This window comes from Phyllobates terribilis, unplaced genomic scaffold (genome assembly GCF_046119375.1).
Source record: "Phyllobates terribilis strain yellow unplaced genomic scaffold, ASM4611937v1 Scaffold_4__5_contigs__length_816908805, whole genome shotgun sequence".
Classification (NCBI taxonomy): Eukaryota; Metazoa; Chordata; class Amphibia; order Anura; family Dendrobatidae; genus Phyllobates; species Phyllobates terribilis.
In genome coordinates, this window is record NW_027362764.1 from 330924190 (window position 1) to 330951229 (window position 27040).

The window sequence follows — 27040 nt, forward strand, 5'->3', positions numbered from 1 at the left end:
TTTCATGAGTTCTAATCCTTGGAGAGTCTTTTTCATTTACTTACTGATAAGCTTCCTATGGAGCCAATGTAAATTTGCATTGATTTTGGGATTGAGATAGTGCAATTGTGAGATATAGAATCTGTATTACGTGTTCATCAAGAACAATACGTCATGATGCGCTGCAAAGATTGGCATTAAGAATAACATATTGAAACCAATGGATTTCTTTTTGAACTTACCTAATAGTGATTCAATGTTCGCTGCCCTTCTTGACATCACTTAGCACTTGTGATGTTCCAATGGCTTAGTGCTTTAATGCCCCTGTCTTTTAAACAGGAGTACATGAATTCTAGTCCTCAGAGAGCTCTTTTTCATTTACTTACCAATAAGTTTCCTATAGAGCCAATGGAAATTTGCATTGATTTTGGGATTGAGATAGTGCAATTGTGAGATAGAATCTGTACTAAGTGTTCATAAAGAACAATATGTCATTTCAAGCTGTTTAGATTGGCATTAAGAATAGCATAGTAAAACCAATGGATTTCTTTTTGAACTTACCTAATAGTGATTCATTGGTCACTGCCCTTCTTGATATAAATTTGCACCTGTGATGTTGCTGTGGCTTACTGGGTTAATGCACCTGTCTTGTAAAAAGGATTTCATGAGTTCTAATCCTTGGAGAGTCTTTTTCATTTACTTACTGATAAGCTTCCTATGGAGCCAATGTAAATTTGCATTGATTTTGGGATTGAGATAGTGCAATTGTGAGATATAGAATCTGTATTACGTGTTCATCAAGAACAATACGTCATGATGCGCTGCAAAGATTGGCATTAAGAATAACATAGTGAAACCAATGGATTTCTTTTTGAACTTACCTAATAGTGATTCAATGTTTGCTGCCCTTCTTGACATCACTTAGCACTTGTGATGTTCCAATGGCTTAGTGGGTTAATGCCCCTGTCTTTTAAACAGGAGTACATGAATTCTAGTCCTCAGAGAGCTCTTTTTCATTTACTTACCAATAAGTTCCCTATAGAGCCAATGGAAATTTGCATTGATTTTGGGATTGAGATAGTGCAATTGTGAGATAGAATCTGTAATAAGGGTTCATAAAGAACAATATGTCATTACAAGCTGTTTAGATTGGCATTAAGAATAGCATAGTAAAACCAATGGATTTCTTTTTGAACTTACCTAATAGTGATTCATTGGTCACTGCCCTTCTTGACATAAATTTGCACCTGTGATGTTGCTGTGGATTACTGGGTTAATGCACCTGTCTTGTAAAAAGGATTTCATGAGTTCTAATCCTTGGAGAGTCTTTTTCATTTACTTACTGATAAGCTTCCTATGGAGCCAATGTAAATTTGCATTGATTTTGGGATTGAGATAGTGCAATTGTGAGATATAGAATCTGTATTACGTGTTCATCAAGAACAATACGTCATGATGCGCTGCAAAGATTGGCATTAAGAATAACATATTGAAACCAATGGATTTCTTTTTGAACTTACCTAATAGTGATTCAATGTTCGCTGCCCTTCTTGACATCACTTAGCATTTGTGATGTTCCAATGGCTTAGTGGGTTAATGCCCCTGTCTTTTAAACAGGAGTTCATGAATTCTAGTCCTCAGAGAGCTCTTTTTCATTTACTTACCAATAAGTTTCCTATAGAGCCAATGGAAATTTGCATTGATTTTGGGATTGAGATAGTGCAATTGTGAGATAGAATCTGTACTAAGGGTTCATAAAGAACAATATGTCATTACAAGCTGTTTAGATTGGCATTAAGAATAGCATAGTAAAACCAATGGATTTCTTTTTGAACTTACCTAATAGTGGTTCATTGGTCACTGCCCTTCTTGACATAAATTTGCACCTGTGATGTTGCTGTGGCTTACTGGGTTAATGCACCTGTCTTGTAAAAAGGATTTCATGAGTTCTAATCCTTGGAGAATCTTTTTCATTTACTTACTAATAAGCTTCCTATGGAGCCAATGTAAATTTGCATTGATTTTGGGATTGAGATAGTGCAATTGTGAGATATAGAATCTGTATTACGTGTTCATCAAGAACAATACGTCATGATGCGCTGCAAAGATTGGCATTAAGAATAACATAGTGAAACCAATGGATTTCTTTTTGAACTTACCTAATAGTGATTCAATGTTCGCTGCCCTTCTTGACATCACTTAGCACTTGTGATGTTCCAATGGCTTAGTGGGTTAATGCCCCTGTCTTTTAAACAGGAGTACATGAACTCTAGTCCTCAGAGAGCTCTTTTTCATTTACTTACCAATAAGTTCCCTATAGAGCCAATGGAAATTTGCATTGATTTTGGGATTGAGATAGTGCAATTGTGAGATAGAATCTGTAATAAGGGTTCATAAAGAACAATATGTCATTACAAGCTGTTTAGATTGGCATTAAGAATAGCATAGTAAAACCAATGGATTTCTTTTTGAACTTACCTAATAGTGATTCATTGGTCACTGCCCTTCTTGACATAAATTTGCACCTGTGATGTTGCTGTGGATTACTGGGTTAATGCACCTGTCTTGTAAAAAGGATTTCATGAGTTCTAATCCTTGGAGAGTCTTTTTCATTTACTTACTGATAAGCTTCCTATGGAGCCAATGTAAATTTGCATTGATTTTGGGATTGAGATAGTGCAATTGTGAGATATAGAATCTGTATTACGTGTTCATCAAGAACAATACGTCATGATGCGCTGCAAAGATTGGCATTAAGAATAACATATTGAAACCAATGGATTTCTTTTTGAACTTACCTAATAGTGATTCAATGTTCGCTGCCCTTCTTGACATCACTTAGCATTTGTGATGTTCCAATGGCTTAGTGGGTTAATGCCCCTGTCTTTTAAACAGGAGTTCATGAATTCTAGTCCTCAGAGAGCTCTTTTTCATTTACTTACCAATAAGTTTCCTATAGAGCCAATGGAAATTTGCATTGATTTTGGGATTGAGATAGTGCAATTGTGAGATAGAATCTGTACTAAGGGTTCATAAAGAACAATATGTCATTACAAGCTGTTTAGATTGGCATTAAGAATAGCATAGTAAAACCAATGGATTTCTTTTTGAACTTACCTAATAGTGGTTCATTGGTCACTGCCCTTCTTGACATAAATTTGCACCTGTGATGTTGCTGTGGCTTACTGGGTTAATGCACCTGTCTTGTAAAAAGGATTTCATGAGTTCTAATCCTTGGAGAATCTTTTTCATTTACTTACTAATAAGCTTCCTATGGAGCCAATGTAAATTTGCATTGATTTTGGGATTGAGATAGTGCAATTGTGAGATATAGAATCTGTATTACGTGTTCATCAAGAACAATACGTCATGATGCGCTGCAAAGATTGGCATTAAGAATAACATAGTGAAACCAATGGATTTCTTTTTGAACTTACCTAATAGTGATTCAATGTTCGCTGCCCTTCTTGACATCACTTAGCACTTGTGATGTTCCAATGGCTTAGTGGGTTAATGCCCCTGTCTTTTAAACAGGAGTACATGAACTCTAGTCCTCAGAGAGCTCTTTTTCATTTACTTACCAATAAGTTCCCTATAGAGCCAATGGAAATTTGCATTGATTTTGGGATTGAGATAGTGCAATTGTGAGATAGAATCTGTAATAAGGGTTCATAAAGAACAATATGTCATTACAAGCTGTTTAGATTGGCATTAAGAATAGCATAGTAAAACCAATGGATTTCTTTTTGAACTTACCTAATAGTGATTCATTGGTCACTGCCCTTCTTGACATAAATTTGCACCTGTGATGTTGCTGTGGATTACTGGGTTAATGCACCTGTCTTGTAAAAAGGATTTCATGAGTTCTAATCCTTGGAGAGTCTTTTTCATTTACTTACTGATAAGCTTCCTATGGAGCCAATGTAAATTTGCATTGATTTTGGGATTGAGATAGTGCAATTGTGAGATATAGAATCTGTATTACGTGTTCATCAAGAACAATACGTCATGATGCGCTGCAAAGATTGGCATTAAGAATAACATATTGAAACCAATGGATTTCTTTTTGAACTTACCTAATAGTGATTCAATGTTCGCTGCCCTTCTTGACATCACTTAGCATTTGTGATGTTCCAATGGCTTAGTGGGTTAATGCCCCTGTCTTTTAAACAGGAGTTCATGAATTCTAGTCCTCAGAGAGCTCTTTTTCATTTACTTACCAATAAGTTTCCTATAGAGCCAATGGAAATTTGCATTGATTTTGGGATTGAGATAGTGCAATTGTGAGATAGAATCTGTACTAAGGGTTCATAAAGAACAATATGTCATTACAAGCTGTTTAGATTGGCATTAAGAATAGCATAGTAAAACCAATGGATTTCTTTTTGAACTTACCTAATAGTGGTTCATTGGTCACTGCCCTTCTTGACATAAATTTGCACCTGTGATGTTGCTGTGGCTTACTGGGTTAATGCACCTGTCTTGTAAAAAGGATTTCATGAGTTCTAATCCTTGGAGAATCTTTTTCATTTACTTACTAATAAGCTTCCTATGGAGCCAATGTAAATTTGTATTGATTTTGGGATTGAGATAGTGCAATTGTGAGATATAGAATCTGTATTACGTGTTCATCAAGAACAATACGTCATGATGCGCTGCAAAGATTGGCATTAAGAATAACATAGTGAAACCAATGGATTTCTTTTTGAACTTACCTAATAGTGATTCAATGTTCGCTGCCCTTCTTGACATCACTTAGCACTTGTGATGTTCCAATGGCTTAGTGGGTTAATGACCCTGTCTTTTAAACAGGAGTACATGAATTCTAGTCCTCAGAGAGCTCTTTTTCATTTACTTACCAATAAGTTTCCTATAGAGCCAATGGAAATTTGCATTGATTTTGGGATTGAGATAGTGCAATTGTGAGATAGAATCAGTACTAAGTGTTCATAAAGAACAATATGTCATTTCAAGCTGTTTAGATTGGCATTAAGAATAGCATAGTAAAACCAATGGATTTCTTTTTGAACTTACCTAATAGTGATTCATTGGTCACTGCCCTTCTTGACATAAATTTGCACCTGTGATGTTGCTGTGGCTTACTGGGTTAATGCACCTGTCTTGTAAAAAGGATTTCATGAGTTCTAATCCTTGGAGAGTCTTTTTCATTTACTTACTGATAAGCTTCCTATGGAGCCAATGTAAATTTGCATTGATTTTGGGATTGAGATAGTGCAATTGTGAGATATAGAATCTGTATTACGTGTTCATCAAGAACAATACGTCATGATGCGCTGCAAAGATTGGCATTAAGAATAACATAGTGAAACCAATGGATTTCTTTTTGAACTTACGTAATAGTGATTCAATGTTCGCTGCCCTTCTTGACATCACTTAGCACTTGTGATGTTCCAATGGCTTAGTGGGTTAATGCCCCTGTCTTTTAAACAGGAGTACATGAATTCTAGTCCTCAGAGAGCTCTTTTTCATTTACTTACCAATAAGTTCCCTATAGAGCCAATGGAAATTTGCATTGATTTTGGGATTGAGATAGTGCAATTGTGAGATAGAATCTGTACTAAGGGTTCATAAAGAACAATATGTCATTACAAGCTGTTTAGATTGGCATTAAGAATAGCATAGTAAAACCAATGGATTTCTTTTTGAACTTACCTAATAGTGATTCATTGGTCACTGCCCTTCTTGACATAAATTTGCACCTGTGATGGTGCTGTGGCTTACTGGGTTAATGCACCTGTCTTGTAAAAAGGATTTCATGAGTTCTAATCCTTGGAGAGTCTTTTTCATTTACTTACTGATAAGTTTCCTATGGAGCCAATGTAAATTTGCATTGATTTTGGGATTGAGATAGTGCAATTGTGAGATATAGAATCTGTATTACGTGTTCATCAAGAACAATACGTCATGATGCGCTGCAAAGATTGGCATTAAGAATAACATAGTGAAACCAATGGATTTCTTTTTGAACTTACCTAATAGTGATTCAATGTTCGCTGCCCTTCTTGACATCACTTAGCACTTGTGATGTTCCAATGGCTTAGTGGGTTAATGCCCCTGTCTTTTAAACAGGAGTACATGAACTCTAGTCCTCAGAGAGCTCTTTTTCATTTACTTACCAATAAGTTCCCTATAGAGCCAATGGAAATTTGCATTGATTTTGGGATTGAGATAGTGCAATTGTGAGATAGAATCTGTAATAAGGGTTCATAAAGAACAATATGTCATTACAAGCTGTTTAGATTGGCATTAAGAATAGCATAGTAAAACCAATGGATTTCTTTTTGAACTTACCTAATAGTGATTCATTGGTCACTGCCCTTCTTGACATAAATTTGCACCTGTGATGTTGCTGTGGATTACTGGGTTAATGCACCTGTCTTGTAAAAAGGATTTCATGAGTTCTAATCCTTGGAGAGTCTTTTTCATTTACTTACTGATAAGCTTCCTATGGAGCCAATGTAAATTTGCATTGATTTTGGGATTGAGATAGTGCAATTGTGAGATATAGAATCTGTATTACGTGTTCATCAAGAACAATACGTCATGATGCGCTGCAAAGATTGGCATTAAGAATAACATATTGAAACCAATGGATTTCTTTTTGAACTTACCTAATAGTGATTCAATGTTCGCTGCCCTTCTTGACATCACTTAGCATTTGTGATGTTCCAATGGCTTAGTGGGTTAATGCCCCTGTCTTTTAAACAGGAGTTCATGAATTCTAGTCCTCAGAGAGCTCTTTTTCATTTACTTACCAATAAGTTTCCTATAGAGCCAATGGAAATTTGCATTGATTTTGGGATTGAGATAGTGCAATTGTGAGATAGAATCTGTACTAAGGGTTCATAAAGAACAATATGTCATTACAAGCTGTTTAGATTGGCATTAAGAATAGCATAGTAAAACCAATGGATTTCTTTTTGAACTTACCTAATAGTGGTTCATTGGTCACTGCCCTTCTTGACATAAATTTGCACCTGTGATGTTGCTGTGGCTTACTGGGTTAATGCACCTGTCTTGTAAAAAGGATTTCATGAGTTCTAATCCTTGGAGAATCTTTTTCATTTACTTACTAATAAGCTTCCTATGGAGCCAATGTAAATTTGCATTGATTTTGGGATTGAGATAGTGCAATTGTGAGATATAGAATCTGTATTACGTGTTCATCAAGAACAATACGTCATGATGCGCTGCAAAGATTGGCATTAAGAATAACATAGTGAAACCAATGGATTTCTTTTTGAACTTACCTAATAGTGATTCAATGTTCGCTGCCCTTCTTGACATCACTTAGCACTTGTGATGTTCCAATGGCTTAGTGGGTTAATGACCCTGTCTTTTAAACAGGAGTACATGAATTCTAGTCCTCAGAGAGCTCTTTTTCATTTACTTACCAATAAGTTTCCTATAGAGCCAATGGAAATTTGCATTGATTTTGGGATTGAGATAGTGCAATTGTGAGATAGAATCAGTACTAAGTGTTCATAAAGAACAATATGTCATTTCAAGCTGTTTAGATTGGCATTAAGAATAGCATAGTAAAACCAATGGATTTCTTTTTGAACTTACCTAATAGTGATTCATTGGTCACTGCCCTTCTTGACATAAATTTGCACCTGTGATGTTGCTGTGGCTTACTGGGTTAATGCACCTGTCTTGTAAAAAGGATTTCATGAGTTCTAATCCTTGGAGAGTCTTTTTCATTTACTTACTGATAAGCTTCCTATGGAGCCAATGTAAATTTGCATTGATTTTGGGATTGAGATAGTGCAATTGTGAGATATAGAATCTGTATTACGTGTTCATCAAGAACAATACGTCATGATGCGCTGCAAAGATTGGCATTAAGAATAACATAGTGAAACCAATGGATTTCTTTTTGAACTTACCTAATAGTGATTCAATGTTCGCTGCCCTTCTTGACATCACTTAGCACTTGTGATGTTCCAATGGCTTAGTGGGTTAATGCCCCTGTCTTTTAAACAGGAGTACATGAATTCTAGTCCTCAGAGAGCTCTTTTTCATTTACTTACCAATAAGTTCCCTATAGAGCCAATGGAAATTTGCATTGATTTTGGGATTGAGATAGTGCAATTGTGAGATAGAATCTGTACTAAGGGTTCATAAAGAACAATATGTCATTACAAGCTGTTTAGATTGGCATTAAGAATAGCATAGTAAAACCAATGGATTTCTTTTTGAACTTACCTAATAGTGATTCATTGGTCACTGCCCTTCTTGACATAAATTTGCACCTGTGATGGTGCTGTGGCTTACTGGGTTAATGCACCTGTCTTGTAAAAAGGTTTTCATGAGTTCTAATCCTTGGAGAGTCTTTTTCATTTACTTACTGATAAGTTTCCTATGGAGCCAATGTAAATTTGCATTGATTTTGGGATTGAGATAGTGCAATTGTGAGATATAGAATCTGTATTACGTGTTCATCAAGAACAATACGTCATGATGCGCTGCAAAGATTGGCATTAAGAATAACATAGTGAAACCAATGGATTTCTTTTTGAACTTACCTAATAGTGATTCAATGTTTGCTGCCCTTCTTGACATCACTTAGCACTTGTGATGTTCCAATGGCTTAGTGGGTTAATGCCCCTGTCTTTTAAACAGGAGTACATGAATTCTAGTCCTCAGAGAGCTCTTTTTCATTTACTTACCAATAAGTTCCCTATAGAGCCAATGGAAATTTGCATTGATTTTGGGATTGAGATAGTGCAATTGTGAGATAGAATCTGTAATAAGGGTTCATAAAGAACAATATGTCATTACAAGCTGTTTAGATTGGCATTAAGAATAGCATAGTAAAACCAATGGATTTCTTTTTGAACTTACCTAATAGTGATTCATTGGTCACTGCCCTTCTTGACATAAATTTGCACCTGTGATGTTGCTGTGGATTACTGGGTTAATGCACCTGTCTTGTAAAAAGGATTTCATGAGTTCTAATCCTTGGAGAGTCTTTTTCATTTACTTACTGATAAGCTTCCTATGGAGCCAATGTAAATTTGCATTGATTTTGGGATTGAGATAGTGCAATTGTGAGATATAGAATCTGTATTACGTGTTCATCAAGAACAATACGTCATGATGCGTTGCAAAGATTGGCATTAAGAATAACATATTGAAACCAATGGATTTCTTTTTGAACTTACCTAATAGTGATTCAATGTTCGCTGCCCTTCTTGACATCACTTAGCATTTGTGATGTTCCAATGGCTTAGTGGGTTAATGCCCCTGTCTTTTAAACAGGAGTTCATGAATTCTAGTCCTCAGAGAGCTCTTTTTCATTTACTTACCAATAAGTTTCCTATAGAGCCAATGGAAATTTGCATTGATTTTGGGATTGAGATAGTGCAATTGTGAGATAGAATCTGTACTAAGGGTTCATAAAGAACAATATGTCATTACAAGCTGTTTAGATTGGCATTAAGAATAGCATAGTAAAACCAATGGATTTCTTTTTGAACTTACCTAATAGTGATTCATTGGTCACTGCCCTTCTTGACATAAATTTGCACCTGTGATGTTGCTGTGGCTTACTGGGTTAATGCACCTGTCTTGTAAAAAGGATTTCATGAGTTCTAATCCTTGGAGAGTCTTTTTCATTTACTTACTGATAAGCTTCCTATGGAGCCAATGTAAATTTGCATTGATTTTGGGATTGAGATAGTGCAATTGTGAGATATAGAATCTGTATTACGTGTTCATCAAGAATAATACGTCATGATGCGCTGCAAAGATTGGCATTAAGAATAAAATAGTGAAACCAATGGATTTCTTTTTGACCTTACCTAATAGTGATTCAATGTTCGCTGCCCTTCTTGACATCACAAAGCACTTGTGATGTTCCAATGGCTTAGTGGGTTAATGCCCCTGTCTTTTAAACAGGAGTACATGAATTCTAGTCCTCAGAGAGCTCTTTTTCATTTACTTACCAATAAGTTCCCTATAGAGCCAATGGAAATTTGCATTGATTTTGGGATTGAGATAGTGCAATTGTGAGATAGAATCTGTACTAAGTGTTCATAAAGAACAATATGTCATTACAAGCTGTTTAGATTGGCATTAAGAATAGCATAGTAAAACCAATGGATTTCTTTTTGAACTTACCTAATAGTGATTCATTGGTCACTGCCCTTCTTGACATAAATTTGCACCTGTGATGTTGCTGTGGCTTACTGGGTTAATGCACCTGTCTTGTAAAAAGGATTTCATGAGTTCTAATCCTTGGAGAGTCTTTTTCATTTACTTACTGATAAGCTTCCTATGGAGCCAATGTAAATTTGCATTGATTTTGGGATTGAGATAGTGCAATTGTGAGATATAGAATCTGTATTACGTGTTCATCAAGAACAATACGTCATGATGCGCTGCAAAGATCGGCATTAAGAATAACATAGTGAAACCAATGGATTTCTTTTTGAACTTCCCTAATAGTGATTCAATGTTCGCTGCCCTTCTTGACATCACTTAGCACTTGTGATGTTCCAATGGCTTAGTGGGTTAATGCCCCTGTCTTTTAAACAGGAGTACATGAATTCTAGTCCTCAGAGAGCTCTTTTTCATTTACTTACCAATAAGTTCCCTATAGAGCCAATGGAAATTTGCATTGATTTTGGGATTGAGATAGTGCAATTGTGAGATAGAATCTGTACTAAGTGTTCATAAAGAACAATATGTCATTACAAGCTGTTTAGATTGGCATTAAGAATAGCATAGTAAAACCAATGGATTTCTTTTTGAACTTACCTAATAGTGATTCATTGGTCACTGCCCTTCTTGACATAAATTTGCACCTGTGATGTTGCTGTGGCTTACTGGGTTAATGCACCTGTCTTGTAAAAAGGATTTCATGAGTTCTAATCCTTGGAGAGTCTTTTTCATTTACTTACTGATAAGCTTCCTATGGAGCCAATGTAAATTTGCATTGATTTTGGGATTGAGATAGTGCAATTGTGAGATATAGAATCTGTATTACGTGTTCATCAAGAACAATACGTCATGATGCGCTGCAAAGATTGGCATTAAGAATAAAATAGTGAAACCAATGGATTTATTTTTGACCTTACCTAATAGTGATTCAATGTTCGCTGCCCTTCTTGACATCACTTAGCACTTGTGATGTTCCAATGGCTTAGTGGGTTAATGCCCCTGTCTTTTAAACAGGAGTACATGAATTCTAGTCCTCAGAGAGCTCTTTTTCATTTACTTACCAATAAGTTCCCTATAGAGCCAATGGAAATTTGCATTGATTTTGGGATTGAGATAGTGCAATTGTGAGATAGAATCTGTACTAAGTGTTCATAAAGAACAATATGTCATTACAAGCTGTTTAGATTGGCATTAAGAATAGCATAGTAAAACCAATGGATTTCTTTTTGAACTTACCTAATAGTGATTCATTGGTCACTGCCCTTCTTGACATAAATTTGCACCTGTGATGGTGCTGTGGCTTACTGGGTTAATGCACCTGTCTTGTAAAAAGGATTTCATGAGTTCTAATCCTTGGAGAGTCTTTTTCATTTACTTACTGATAAGCTTCCTATGGAGCCAATGTAAATTTGCATTGATTTTGGGATTGAGATAGTGCAATTGTGAGATATAGAATCTGTATTACGTGTTCATCAAGAACAATACGTCATGATGCGCTGCAAAGATTGGCATTAAGAATAACATAGTGAAACCAATGGATTTCTTTTTGAACTTACCTAATAGTGATTCAATGTTTGCTGCCCTTCTTGACATCACTTAGCACTTGTGATGTTCCAATGGCTTAGTGGGTTAATGCCCCTGTCTTTTAAACAGGAGTACATGAATTCTAGTCCTCAGAGAGCTCTTTTTCATTTACTTACCAATAAGTTCCCTATAGAGCCAATGGAAATTTGCATTGATTTTGGGATTGAGATAGTGCAATTGTGAGATAGAATCTGTAATAAGGGTTCATAAAGAACAATATGTCATTACAAGCTGTTTAGATTGGCATTAAGAATAGCATAGTAAAACCAATGGATTTCTTTTTGAACTTACCTAATAGTGATTCATTGGTCACTGCCCTTCTTGACATAAATTTGCACCTGTGATGTTGCTGTGGATTACTGGGTTAATGCACCTGTCTTGTAAAAAGGATTTCATGAGTTCTAATCCTTGGAGAGTCTTTTTCATTTACTTACTGATAAGCTTCCTATGGAGCCAATGTAAATTTGCATTGATTTTGGGATTGAGATAGTGCAATTGTGAGATATAGAATCTGTATTACGTGTTCATCAAGAACAATACGTCATGATGCGCTGCAAAGATTGGCATTAAGAATAACATATTGAAACCAATGGATTTCTTTTTGAACTTACCTAATAGTGATTCAATGTTCGCTGCCCTTCTTGACATCACTTAGCATTTGTGATGTTCCAATGGCTTAGTGGGTTAATGCCCCTGTCTTTTAAACAGGAGTTCATGAATTCTAGTCCTCAGAGAGCTCTTTTTCATTTACTTACCAATAAGTTTCCTATAGAGCCAATGGAAATTTGCATTGATTTTGGGATTGAGATAGTGCAATTGTGAGATAGAATCTGTACTAAGGGTTCATAAAGAACAATATGTCATTACAAGCTGTTTAGATTGGCATTAAGAATAGCATAGTAAAACCAATGGATTTCTTTTTGAACTTACCTAATAGTGGTTCATTGGTCACTGCCCTTCTTGACATAAATTTGCACCTGTGATGTTGCTGTGGCTTACTGGGTTAATGCACCTGTCTTGTAAAAAGGATTTCATGAGATCTAATCCTTGGAGAATCTTTTTCATTTACTTACTAATAAGCTTCCTATGGAGCCAATGTAAATTTGCATTGATTTTGGGATTGAGATAGTGCAATTGTGAGATATAGAATCTGTATTACGTGTTCATCAAGAACAATACGTCATGATGCGCTGCAAAGATTGGCATTAAGAATAACATAGTGAAACCAATGGATTTCTTTTTGAACTTACCTAATAGTGATTCAATGTTCGCTGCCCTTCTTGACATCACTTAGCACTTGTGATGTTCCAATGGCTTAGTGGGTTAATGCCCCTGTCTTTTAAACAGGAGTACATGAACTCTAGTCCTCAGAGAGCTCTTTTTCATTTACTTACCAATAAGTTCCCTATAGAGCCAATGGAAATTTGCATTGATTTTGGGATTGAGATAGTGCAATTGTGAGATAGAATCTCTAATAAGGGTTCATAAAGAACAATATGTCATTACAAGCTGTTTAGATTGGCATTAAGAATAGCATAGTAAAACCAATGGATTTCTTTTTGAACTTACCTAATAGTGATTCATTGGTCACTGCCCTTCTTGACATAAATTTGCACCTGTGATGTTGCTGTGGATTACTGGGTTAATGCACCTGTCTTGTAAAAAGGATTTCATGAGTTCTAATCCTTGGAGAGTCTTTTTCATTTACTTACTGATAAGCTTCCTATGGAGCCAATGTAAATTTGCATTGATTTTGGGATTGAGATAGTGCAATTGTGAGATATAGAATCTGTATTACGTGTTCATCAAGAACAATACGTCATGATGCGCTGCAAAGATTGGCATTAAGAATAACATATTGAAACCAATGGATTTCTTTTTGAACTTACCTAATAGTGATTCAATGTTCGCTGCCCTTCTTGACATCACTTAGCATTTGTGATGTTCCAATGGCTTAGTGGGTTAATGCCCCTGTCTTTTAAACAGGAGTTCATGAATTCTAGTCCTCAGAGAGCTCTTTTTCATTTACTTACCAATAAGTTTCCTATAGAGCCAATGGAAATTTGCATTGATTTTGGGATTGAGATAGTGCAATTGTGAGATAGAATCTGTACTAAGGGTTCATAAAGAACAATATGTCATTACAAGCTGTTTAGATTGGCATTAAGAATAGCATAGTAAAACCAATGGATTTCTTTTTGAACTTACCTAATAGTGGTTCATTGGTCACTGCCCTTCTTGACATAAATTTGCACCTGTGATGTTGCTGTGGCTTACTGGGTTAATGCACCTGTCTTGTAAAAATGATTTCATGAGTTCTAATCCTTGGAGAATCTTTTTCATTTACTTACTAATAAGCTTCCTATGGAGCCAATGTAAATTTGCATTGATTTTGGGATTGAGATAGTGCAATTGTGAGATATAGAATCTGTATTACGTGTTCATCAAGAACAATACGTCATGATGCGCTGCAAAGATTGGCATTAAGAATAACATAGTGAAACCAATGGATTTCTTTTTGAACTTACCTAATAGTGATTCAATGTTCGCTGCCCTTCTTGACATCACTTAGCACTTGTGATGTTCCAATGGCTTAGTGGGTTAATGACCCTGTCTTTTAAACAGGAGTACATGAATTCTAGTCCTCAGAGAGCTCTTTTTCATTTACTTACCAATAAGTTTCCTATAGAGCCAATGGAAATTTGCATTGATTTTGGGATTGAGATAGTGCAATTGTGAGATAGAATCTGTACTAAGTGTTCATAAAGAACAATATGTCATTTCAAGCTGTTTAGATTGGCATTAAGAATAGCATAGTAAAACCAATGGATTTCTTTTTGAACTTACCTAATAGTGATTCATTGGTCACTGCCCTTCTTGACATAAATTTGCACCTGTGATGTTGCTGTGGCTTACTGGGTTAATGCACCTGTCTTGTAAAAAGGATTTCATGAGTTCTAATCCTTGGAGAGTCTTTTTCATTTACTTACTGATAAGCTTCCTATGGAGCCAATGTAAATTTGCATTGATTTTGGGATTAAGATAGTGCAATTGTGAGATATAGAATCTGTATTACGTGTTCATCAAGAACAATACGTCATGATGCGCTGCAAAGATTGGCATTAAGAATAACATAGTGAAACCAATGGATTTCTTTTTGAACTTACCTAATAGTGATTCAATGTTTCTCTGCCCTTCTTGACATCACTTAGCATTTGTGATGTTCCAATGGCTTAGTGGGTTAATGCCCCTGTCTTTTAAACAGGAGTACATGAATTCTAGTCCTCAGAGAGCTCTTTTTCATTTACTTACCAATAAGTTTCCTATAGAGCCAATGGAAATTTGCATTGATTTTGGGATTGAGATAGTGCAATTGTGAGATAGAATCTGTACTAAGTGTTCATAAAGAACAATATGTCATTACAAGCTGTTTAGATTGGCATTAAGAATAGCATAGTAAAACCAATGGATTTCTTTTTGAACTTACCTAATAGTGATTCATTGGTCACTGCCCTTCTTGACATAATTTTGCACCTGTGATGTTGCTGTGTATTACTGGGTTAATGCACCTGTCTTGTAAAAAGGATTTCATGAGTTCTAATCCTTGGAGAGTCTTTTTCATTTACTTACTGATAAGCTTCCTATGGAGCCAATGTAAATTTGCATTGATTTTGGGATTGAGATAGTGCAATTGTGAGATATAGAATCTGTATTACGTGTTCATCAAGAACAATACGTCATGATGCGCTGCAAAGATTGGCATTAAGAATAACATATTGAAACCAATGGATTTCTTTTTGAACTTACCTAATAGTGATTCAATGTTCGCTGCCCTTCTTGACATCACTTAGCATTTGTGATGTTCCAATGGCTTAGTGGGTTAATGCCCCTGTCTTTTAAACAGGAGTTCATGAATTCTAGTCCTCAGAGAGCTCTTTTTCATTTACTTACCAATAAGTTTCCTATAGAGCCAATGGAAATTTGCATTGATTTTGGGATTGAGATAGTGCAATTGTGAGATAGAATCTGTACTAAGGGTTCATAAAGAACAATATGTCATTACAAGCTGTTTAGATTGGCATTAAGAATAGCATAGTAAAACCAATGGATTTCTTTTTGAACTTACCTAATAGTGATTCATTGGTCACTGCCCTTCTTGACATAATTTTGCACCTGTGATGTTGCTGTGGATTACTGGGTTAATGCACCTGTCTTGTAAAAAGGATTTCATGAGTTCTAATCCTTGGAGAGTCTTTTTCATTTACTTACTGATAAGCTTCCTATGGAGCCAATGTAAATTTGCATTGATTTTGGGATTGAGATAGTGCAATTGTGAGATATAGAATCTGTATTACGTGTTCATCAAGAACAATACGTCATGATGCGCTGCAAAGATTGGCATTAAGAATAACATATTGAAACCAATGGATTTCTTTTTGAACTTACCTAATAGTGATTCAATGTTCGCTGCCCTTCTTGACATCACTTAGCATTTGTGATGTTCCAATGGCTTAGTGGGTTAATGCCCCTGTCTTTTAAACAGGAGTTCATGAATTCTAGTCCTCAGAGAGCTCTTTTTCATTTACTTACCAATAAGTTTCCTATAGAGCCAATGGAAATTTGCATTGATTTTGGGATTGAGATAGTGCAATTGTGAGATAGAATCTGTACTAAGGGTTCATAAAGAACAATATGTCATTACAAGCTGTTTAGATTGGCATTAAGAATAGCATAGTAAAACCAATGGATTTCTTTTTGAACTTACCTAATAGTGGTTCATTGGTCACTGCCCTTCTTGACATAAATTTGCACCTGTGATGTTGCTGTGGCTTACTGGGTTATTGCACCTGTCTTGTAAAAAGGATTTCATGAGTTCTAATCCTTGGAGAATCTTTTTCATTTACTTACTAATAAGCTTCCTATGGAGCCAATGTAAATTTGCATTGATTTTGGGATTGAGATAGTGCAATTGTGAGATATAGAATCTGTATTACGTGTTCATCAAGAACAATACGTCATGATGCGCTGCAAAGATTGGCATTAAGAATAACATAGTGAAACCAATGGATTTCTTTTTGAACTTACCTAATAGTGATTCAATGTTCGCTGCCCTTCTTGACATCACTTAGCACTTGTGATGTTCCAATGGCTTAGTGGGTTAATACCCTTGTCTTTTAAACAGGAGTACATGAATTCTAGTCCTCAGAGAGCTCTTTTTCATTTACTTACCAATAAGTTCCCTATAGAGCCAATGGAAATTTGCATTGATTTTGGGATTGAGATAGTGCAATTGTGAGATAGAATCTGTAATAAGGGTTCATAAAGAACAATATGTCATTACAAGCTGTTTAGATTGGCATTAAGAATAGCATAGTAAAACCAATGGATTTCTTTTTGAACTTACCTAATAGTGATTCATTGGTCACTGCCCTTCTTGACATAAATTTGCACCTGTGATGTTGCTGTGGATTACTGGGTTAATGCACCTGTCTTGTAAAAAGGATTTCATGAGTTCTAATCCTTGGAGAGTCTTTTTCATTTACTTACTGATAAGCTTCCTATGGAGCCAATGTAAATTTGCATTGATTTTGGGATTGAGATAGTGCAATTGTGAGATATAGAATCTGTATTACGTGTTCATCAAGAAGAATACGTCATGATGCGCTGCAAAGATTGGCATTAAGAATAACATATTGAAACCAATGGATTTCTTTTTGAACTTACCTAATAGTGATTCAATGTTCGCTGCCCTTCTTGACATCACTTAGCATTTGTGATGTTCCAATGGCTTAGTGGGTTAATGCCCCTGTCTTTTAAACAGGAGTACATGAATTCTAGTCCTCAGAGAGCTCTTTTTCATTTACTTACCAATAAGTTTCCTATAGAGCCAATGGAAATTTGCATTGATTTTGGGATTGAGATAGTGCAATTGTGAGATAGAATCTGTACTAAGTGTTCATAAAGAACAATATGTCATTTCAAGCTGTTTAGATTGGCATTAAGAATAGCATAGTAAAACCAATGGATTTCTTTTTGAACTTACCTAATAGTGATTCATTGGTCACTGCCCTTCTTGACATAAATTTGCACCTGTGATGTTGCTGTGGCTTACTGGGTTAATGCACCTGTCTTGTAAAAAGGATTTCATGAGTTCTAATCCTTGGAGAGTCTTTTTCATTTACTTACTGATAAGCTTCCTATGGAGCCAATGTAAATTTGCATTGATTTTGGGATTGAGATAGTGCAATTGTGAGATATAGAATCTGTATTACGTGTTCATCAAGAACAATACGTCATGATGCGCTGCAAAGATTGGCATTAAGAATAACATAGTGAAACCAATGGATTTCTTTTTGAACTTACCTAATAGTGATTCAATGTTTGCTGCCCTTCTTGACATCACTTAGCACTTGTGATGTTCCAATGGCTTAGTGGGTTAATGCCCCTGTCTTTTAAACAGGAGTACATGAATTCTAGTCCTCAGAGAGCTCTTTTTCATTTACTTACCAATAAGTTCCCTATAGAGCCAATGGAAATTTGCATTGATTTTGGGATTGAGATAGTGCAATTGTGAGATAGAATCTGTAATAAGGGTTCATAAAGAACAATATGTCATTACAAGCTGTTTAGATTGGCATTAAGAATAGCATAGTAAAACCAATGGATTTCTTTTTGAACTTACCTAATAGTGATTCATTGGTCACTGCCCTTCTTGACATAAATTTGCACCTGTGTTGTTGCTGTGGATTACTGGGTTAATGCACCTGTCTTGTAAAAAGGATTTCATGAGTTCTAATCCTTGGAGAGTCTTTTTCATTTACTTACTGATAAGCTTCCTATGGAGCCAATGTAAATTTGCATTGATTTTGGGATTGAGATAGTGCAATTGTGAGATATAGAATCTGTATTACGTGTTCATCAAGAACAATACATCATGATGCGTTGCAAAGATTGGCATTAAGAATAACATATTGAAACCAATGGATTTCTTTTTGAACTTACCTAATAGTGATTCAATGTTCGCTGCCCTTCTTGACATCACTTAGCATTTGTGATGTTCCAATGGCTTAGTGGGTTAATGCCCCTGTCTTTTAAACAGGAGTTCATGAATTCTAGTCCTCAGAGAGCTCTTTTTCATTTACTTACCAATAAGTTTCCTATAGAGCCAATGGAAATTTGCATTGATTTTGGGATTGAGATAGTGCAATTGTGAGATAGAATCTGTACTAAGGGTTCATAAAGAACAATATGTCATTACAAGCTGTTTAGATTGGCATTAAGAATAGCATAGTAAAACCAATGGATTTCTTTTTGAACTTACCTAATAGTGGTTCATTGGTCACTGCCCTTCTTGACATAAATTTGCACCTGTGATGTTGCTGTGGCTTACTGGGTTATTGCACCTGTCTTGTAAAAAGGATTTCATGAGTTCTAATCCTTGGAGAATCTTTTTCATTTACTTACTAATAAGCTTCCTATGGAGCCAATGTAAATTTGCATTGATTTTGGGATTGAGATAGTGCAATTGTGAGATATAGAATCTGTATTACGTGTTCATCAAGAACAATACGTCATGATGCGCTGCAAAGATTGGCATTAAGAATAACATAGTGAAACCAATGGATTTCTTTTTGAACTTACCTAATAGTGATTCAATGTTCGCTGCCCTTCTTGACATCACTTAGCACTTGTGATGTTCCAATGGCTTAGTGGGTTAATGCCCTTGTCTTTTAAACAGGAGTACATGAATTCTAGTCCTCAGAGAGCTCTTTTTCATTTACTTACCAATAAGTTCCCTATAGAGCCAATGGAAATTTGCATTGATTTTGGGATTGAGATAGTGCAATTGTGAGATAGAATCTGTAATAAGGGTTCATAAAGAACAATATGTCATTACAAGCTGTTTAGATTGGCATTAAGAATAGCATAGTAAAACCAATGGATTTCTTTTTGAACTTACCTAATAGTGATTCATTGGTCACTGCCCTTCTTGACATAAATTTGCACCTGTGATGTTGCTGTGGATTACTGGGTTAATGCACCTGTCTTGTAAAAAGGATTTCATGAGTTCTAATCCTTGGAGAGTCTTTTTCATTTACTTACTGATAAGCTTCCTATGGAGCCAATGTAAATTTGCATTGATTTTGGGATTGAGATAGTGCAATTGTGAGATATAGAATCTGTATTACGTGTTCATCAAGAACAATACGTCATGATGCGCTGCAAAGATTGGCATTAAGAATAACATATTGAAACCAATGGATTTCTTTTTGAACTTACCTAATAGTGATTCAATGTTCGCTGCCCTTCTTGACATCACTTAGCATTTGTGATGTTCCAATGGCTTAGTGGGTTAATGCCCCTGTCTTTTAAACAGGAGTACATGAATTCTAGTCCTCAGAGAGCTCTTTTTCATTTACTTACCAATAAGTTTCCTATAGAGCCAATGGAAATTTGCATTGATTTTGGGATTGAGATAGTGCAATTGTGAGATAGAATCTGTACTAAGTGTTCATAAAGAACAATATGTCATTACAAGCTGTTTAGATTGGCATTAAGAATAGCATAGTAAAACCAATGGATTTCTTTTTGAACTTACCTAATAGTGATTCATTGGTCACTGCCCTTCTTGACATAATTTTGCACCTGTGATGTTGCTGTGGATTACTGGGTTAATGCACCTGTCTTGTAAAAAGGATTTCATGAGTTCTAATCCTTGGAGAGTCTTTTTCATTTACTTACTGATAAGCTTCCTATGGAGCCAATGTAAATTTGCATTGATTTTGGGATTGAGATAGTGCAATTGTGAGATATAGAATCTGTATTACGTGTTCATCAAGAACAATACGTCATGATGCGCTGCAAAGATTGGCATTAAGAATAACATACTGAAACCAATGGATTTCTTTTTGAACTTACCTAATAGTGATTCAATGTTCGCTGCCCTTCTTGACATCACTTAGCATTTGTGATGTTCCAATGGCTTAGTGGGTTAATGCCCCTGTCTTTTAAACAGGAGTACATGAATTCTAGTCCTCAGAGAGCTCTTTTTCATTTACTTACCAATAAGTTCCCTATAGAGCCAATGGAAATTTGCATTGATTTTGGGATTGAGATAGTGCAATTGTGAGATAGAATCTGTACTAAGTGTTCATAAAGAACAATATGTCATTACAAGCTGTTTAGATTGGCATTAAGAATAGCATAGTAAAACCAATGGATTTCTTTTTGAACTTACCTCATAGTGATTCATTGGTCACTGCCATTCTTGACATAAATTTGCACCTGTGATGTTGCTGTGGCTTACTGGGTTAATGCACCTGTCTTGTAAAAAGGATTTCATGAGTTCTAATCCTTGGAGAGTCTTTTTCATTTACTTACTGATAAGCTTCCTATGGAGCCAATGTAAATTTGCATTGATTTTGGGATTGAGATAGTGCAATTGTGAGATATAGAATCTGTATTACGTGTTCATCAAGAACAATACGTCATGATGCGCTGCAAAGATTGGCATTAAGAATAACATAGTGAAACCAATGGATTTCTTTTTGACCTTACCTAATAGTGATTCAATGTTCGCTGCCCTTCTTGACATCACTTAGCACTTGTGATGTTCCAATGGTTTAGTGGGTTAATGCCCCTGTCTTTTAAACAAGAGTTCATGAATTCTACTCCTCAGAGAGCTCTTTTTCATTTACTTACCAATAAGTTTCCTATAGAGCCAATGGAAATTTGCATTGATTTTGGGATTGAGATAGTGCAATTGTGAGATAGAATCTGTACTAAGTGTTCATAAAGAACAATATGTCATTACAAGCTGTTTAGATTGGCATTAAGAATAGCATAGTAAAACCAATGGATTTCTTTTTGAACTTACCTAATAGTGATTCATTGGTCACTGCCCTTCTTGACATAAATTTGCACCTGTGATGTTGCTGTGGCTTACTGGGTTAATGCACCTGTCTTGTAAAAAGGATTTCATGAGTTCTAATCCTTGGAGAGTCTTTTTCATTTACTTACTGATAAGCTTCCTATGGAGCCAATGTAAATTTGCATTGATTTTGGGATTAAGATAGTGCAATTGTGAGATATAGAATCTGTATTACGTGTTCATCAAGAACAATACGTCATGATGCGCTGCAAAGATTGGCATTAAGAATAACATAGTGAAACCAATGGATTTCTTTTTGAACTTACCTAATAGTGATTCAATGTTTCTCTGCCCTTCTTGACATCACTTAGCATTTGTGATGTTCCAATGGCTTAGTGGGTTAATGCCCCTGTCTTTTAAACAGGAGTACATGAATTCTAGTCCTCAGAGAGCTCTTTTTCATTTACTTACCAATAAGTTTCCTATAGAGCCAATGGAAATTTGCATTGATTTTGGGATTGAGATAGTGCAATTGTGAGATAGAATCTGTACTAAGTGTTCATAAAGAACAATATGTCATTACAAGCTGTTTAGATTGGCATTAAGAATAGCATAGTAAAACCAATGGATTTCTTTTTGAACTTACCTAATAGTGATTCATTGGTCACTGCCCTTCTTGACATAATTTTGCACCTGTGATGTTGCTGTGTATTACTGGGTTAATGCACCTGTCTTGTAAAAAGGATTTCATGAGTTCTAATCCTTGGAGAGTCTTTTTCATTTACTTACTGATAAGCTTCCTATGGAGCCAATGTAAATTTGCATTGATTTTGGGATTGAGATAGTGCAATTGTGAGATATAGAATCTGTATTACGTGTTCATCAAGAACAATACGTCATGATGCGCTGCAAAGATTGGCATTAAGAATAACATATTGAAACCAATGGATTTCTTTTTGAACTTACCTAATAGTGATTCAATGTTCGCTGCCCTTCTTGACATCACTTAGCATTTGTGATGTTCCAATGGCTTAGTGGGTTAATGCCCCTGTCTTTTAAACAGGAGTTCATGAATTCTAGTCCTCAGAGAGCTCTTTTTCATTTACTTACCAATAAGTTTCCTATAGAGCCAATGGAAATTTGCATTGATTTTGGGATTGAGATAGTGCAATTGTGAGATAGAATCTGTACTAAGGGTTCATAAAGAACAATATGTCATTACAAGCTGTTTAGATTGGCATTAAGAATAGCATAGTAAAACCAATGGATTTCTTTTTGAACTTACCTAATAGTGATTCATTGGTCACTGCCCTTCTTGACATAATTTTGCACCTGTGATGTTGCTGTGGATTACTGGGTTAATGCACCTGTCTTGTAAAAAGGATTTCATGAGTTCTAATCCTTGGAGAGTCTTTTTCATTTACTTACTGATAAGCTTCCTATGGAGCCAATGTAAATTTGCATTGATTTTGGGATTGAGATAGTGCAATTGTGAGATATAGAATCTGTATTACGTGTTCATCAAGAACAATACGTCATGATGCGCTGCAAAGATTGGCATTAAGAATAACATATTGAAACCAATGGATTTCTTTTTGAACTTACCTAATAGTGATTCAATGTTCGCTGCCCTTCTTGACATCACTTAGCATTTGTGATGTTCCAATGGCTTAGTGGGTTAATGCCCCTGTCTTTTAAACAGGAGTTCATGAATTCTAGTCCTCAGAGAGCTCTTTTTCATTTACTTACCAATAAGTTTCCTATAGAGCCAATGGAAATTTGCATTGATTTTGGGATTGAGATAGTGCAATTGTGAGATAGAATCTGTACTAAGGGTTCATAAAGAACAATATGTCATTACAAGCTGTTTAGATTGGCATTAAGAATAGCATAGTAAAACCAATGGATTTCTTTTTGAACTTACCTAATAGTGGTTCATTGGTCACTGCCCTTCTTGACATAAATTTGCACCTGTGATGTTGCTGTGGCTTACTGGGTTATTGCACCTGTCTTGTAAAAAGGATTTCATGAGTTCTAATCCTTGGAGAATCTTTTTCATTTACTTACTAATAAGCTTCCTATGGAGCCAATGTAAATTTGCATTGATTTTGGGATTGAGATAGTGCAATTGTGAGATATAGAATCTGTATTACGTGTTCATCAAGAACAATACGTCATGATGCGCTGCAAAGATTGGCATTAAGAATAACATAGTGAAACCAATGGATTTCTTTTTGAACTTACCTAATAGTGATTCAATGTTCGCTGCCCTTCTTGACATCACTTAGCACTTGTGATGTTCCAATGGCTTAGTGGGTTAATACCCTTGTCTTTTAAACAGGAGTACATGAATTCTAGTCCTCAGAGAGCTCTTTTTCATTTACTTACCAATAAGTTCCCTATAGAGCCAATGGAAATTTGCATTGATTTTGGGATTGAGATAGTGCAATTGTGAGATAGAATCTGTAATAAGGGTTCATAAAGAACAATATGTCATTACAAGCTGTTTAGATTGGCATTAAGAATAGCATAGTAAAACCAATGGATTTCTTTTTGAACTTACCTAATAGTGATTCATTGGTCACTGCCCTTCTTGACATAAATTTGCACCTGTGATGTTGCTGTGGATTACTGGGTTAATGCACCTGTCTTGTAAAAAGGATTTCATGAGTTCTAATCCTTGGAGAGTCTTTTTCATTTACTTACTGATAAGCTTCCTATGGAGCCAATGTAAATTTGCATTGATTTTGGGATTGAGATAGTGCAATTGTGAGATATAGAATCTGTATTACGTGTTCATCAAGAAGAATACGTCATGATGCGCTGCAAAGATTGGCATTAAGAATAACATATTGAAACCAATGGATTTCTTTTTGAACTTACCTAATAGTGATTCAATGTTCGCTGCCCTTCTTGACATCACTTAGCATTTGTGATGTTCCAATGGCTTAGTGGGTTAATGCCCCTGTCTTTTAAACAGGAGTACATGAATTCTAGTCCTCAGAGAGCTCTTTTTCATTTACTTACCAATAAGTTTCCTATAGAGCCAATGGAAATTTGCATTGATTTTGGGATTGAGATAGTGCAATTGTGAGATAGAATCTGTACTAAGTGTTCATAAAGAACAATATGTCATTTCAAGCTGTTTAGATTGGCATTAAGAATAGCATAGTAAAACCAATGGATTTCTTTTTGAACTTACCTAATAGTGATTCATTGGTCACTGCCCTTCTTGACATAAATTTGCACCTGTGATGTTGCTGTGGCTTACTGGGTTAATGCACCTGTCTTGTAAAAAGGATTTCATGAGTTCTAATCCTTGGAGAGTCTTTTTCATTTACTTACTGATAAGCTTCCTATGGAGCCAATGTAAATTTGCATTGATTTTGGGATTGAGATAGTGCAATTGTGAGATATAGAATCTGTATTACGTGTTCATCAAGAACAATACGTCATGATGCGCTGCAAAGATTGGCATTAAGAATAACATAGTGAAACCAATGGATTTCTTTTTGAACTTACCTAATAGTGATTCAATGTTTGCTGCCCTTCTTGACATCACTTAGCACTTGTGATGTTCCAATGGCTTAGTGGGTTAATGCCCCTGTCTTTTAAACAGGAGTACATGAATTCTAGTCCTCAGAGAGCTCTTTTTCATTTACTTACCAATAAGTTTCCTATAGAGCCAATGGAAATTTGCATTGATTTTGGGATTGAGATAGTGCAATTGTGAGATAGAATCTGTACTAAGGGTTCATAAAGAACAATATGTCATTACAAGCTGTTTAGATTGGCATTAAGAATAGCATAGTAAAACCAATGGATTTCTTTTTGAACTTACCTAATAGTGGTTCATTGGTCACTGCCCTTCTTGACATAAATTTGCACCTGTGATGTTGCTGTGGCTTACTGGGTTATTGCACCTGTCTTGTAAAAAGGATTTCATGAGTTCTAATCCTTGGAGAATCTTTTTCATTTACTTACTAATAAGCTTCCTATGGAGCCAATGTAAATTTGCATTGATTTTGGGATTGAGATAGTGCAATTGTGAGATATAGAATCTGTATTACGTGTTCATCAAGAACAATACGTCATGATGCGCTGCAAAGATTGGCATTAAGAATAACATAGTGAAACCAATGGATTTCTTTTTGAACTTACCTAATAGTGATTCAATGTTCGCTGCCCTTCTTGACATCACTTAGCACTTGTGATGTTCCAATGGCTTAGTGGGTTAATGCCCTTGTCTTTTAAACAGGAGTACATGAATTCTAGTCCTCAGAGAGCTCTTTTTCATTTACTTACCAATAAGTTCCCTATAGAGCCAATGGAAATTTGCATTGATTTTGGGATTGAGATAGTGCAATTGTGAGATAGAATCTGTAATAAGGGTTCATAAAGAACAATATGTCATTACAAGCTGTTTAGATTGGCATTAAGAATAGCATAGTAAAACCAATGGATTTCTTTTTGAACTTACCTAATAGTGATTCATTGGTCACTGCCCTTCTTGACATAAATTTGCACCTGTGATGTTGCTGTGGATTACTGGGTTAATGCACCTGTCTTGTAAAAAGGATTTCATGAGTTCTAATCCTTGGAGAGTCTTTTTCATTTACTTACTGATAAGCTTCCTATGGAGCCAATGTAAATTTGCATTGATTTTGGGATTGAGATAGTGCAATTGTGAGATATAGAATCTGTATTACGTGTTCATCAAGAACAATACGTCATGATGCGCTGCAAAGATTGGCATTAAGAATAACATATTGAAACCAATGGATTTCTTTTTGAACTTACCTAATAGTGATTCAATGTTCGCTGCCCTTCTTGACATCACTTAGCATTTGTGATGTTCCAATGGCTTAGTGGGTTAATGCCCCTGTCTTTTAAACAGGAGTACATGAATTCTAGTCCTCAGAGAGCTCTTTTTCATTTACTTACCAATAAGTTTCCTATAGAGCCAATGGAAATTTGCATTGATTTTGGGATTGAGATAGTGCAATTGTGAGATAGAATCTGTACTAAGTGTTCATAAAGAACAATATGTCATTACAAGCTGTTTAGATTGGCATTAAGAATAGCATAGTAAAACCAATGGATTTCTTTTTGAACTTACCTAATAGTGATTCATTGGTCACTGCCCTTCTTGACATAATTTTGCACCTGTGATGTTGCTGTGGATTACTGGGTTAATGCACCTGTCTTGTAAAAAGGATTTCATGAGTTCTAATCCTTGGAGAGTCTTTTTCATTTACTTACTGATAAGCTTCCTATGGAGCCAATGTAAATTTGCATTGATTTTGGGATTGAGATAGTGCAATTGTGAGATATAGAATCTGTATTACGTGTTCATCAAGAACAATACGTCATGATGCGCTGCAAAGATTGGCATTAAGAATAACATACTGAAACCAA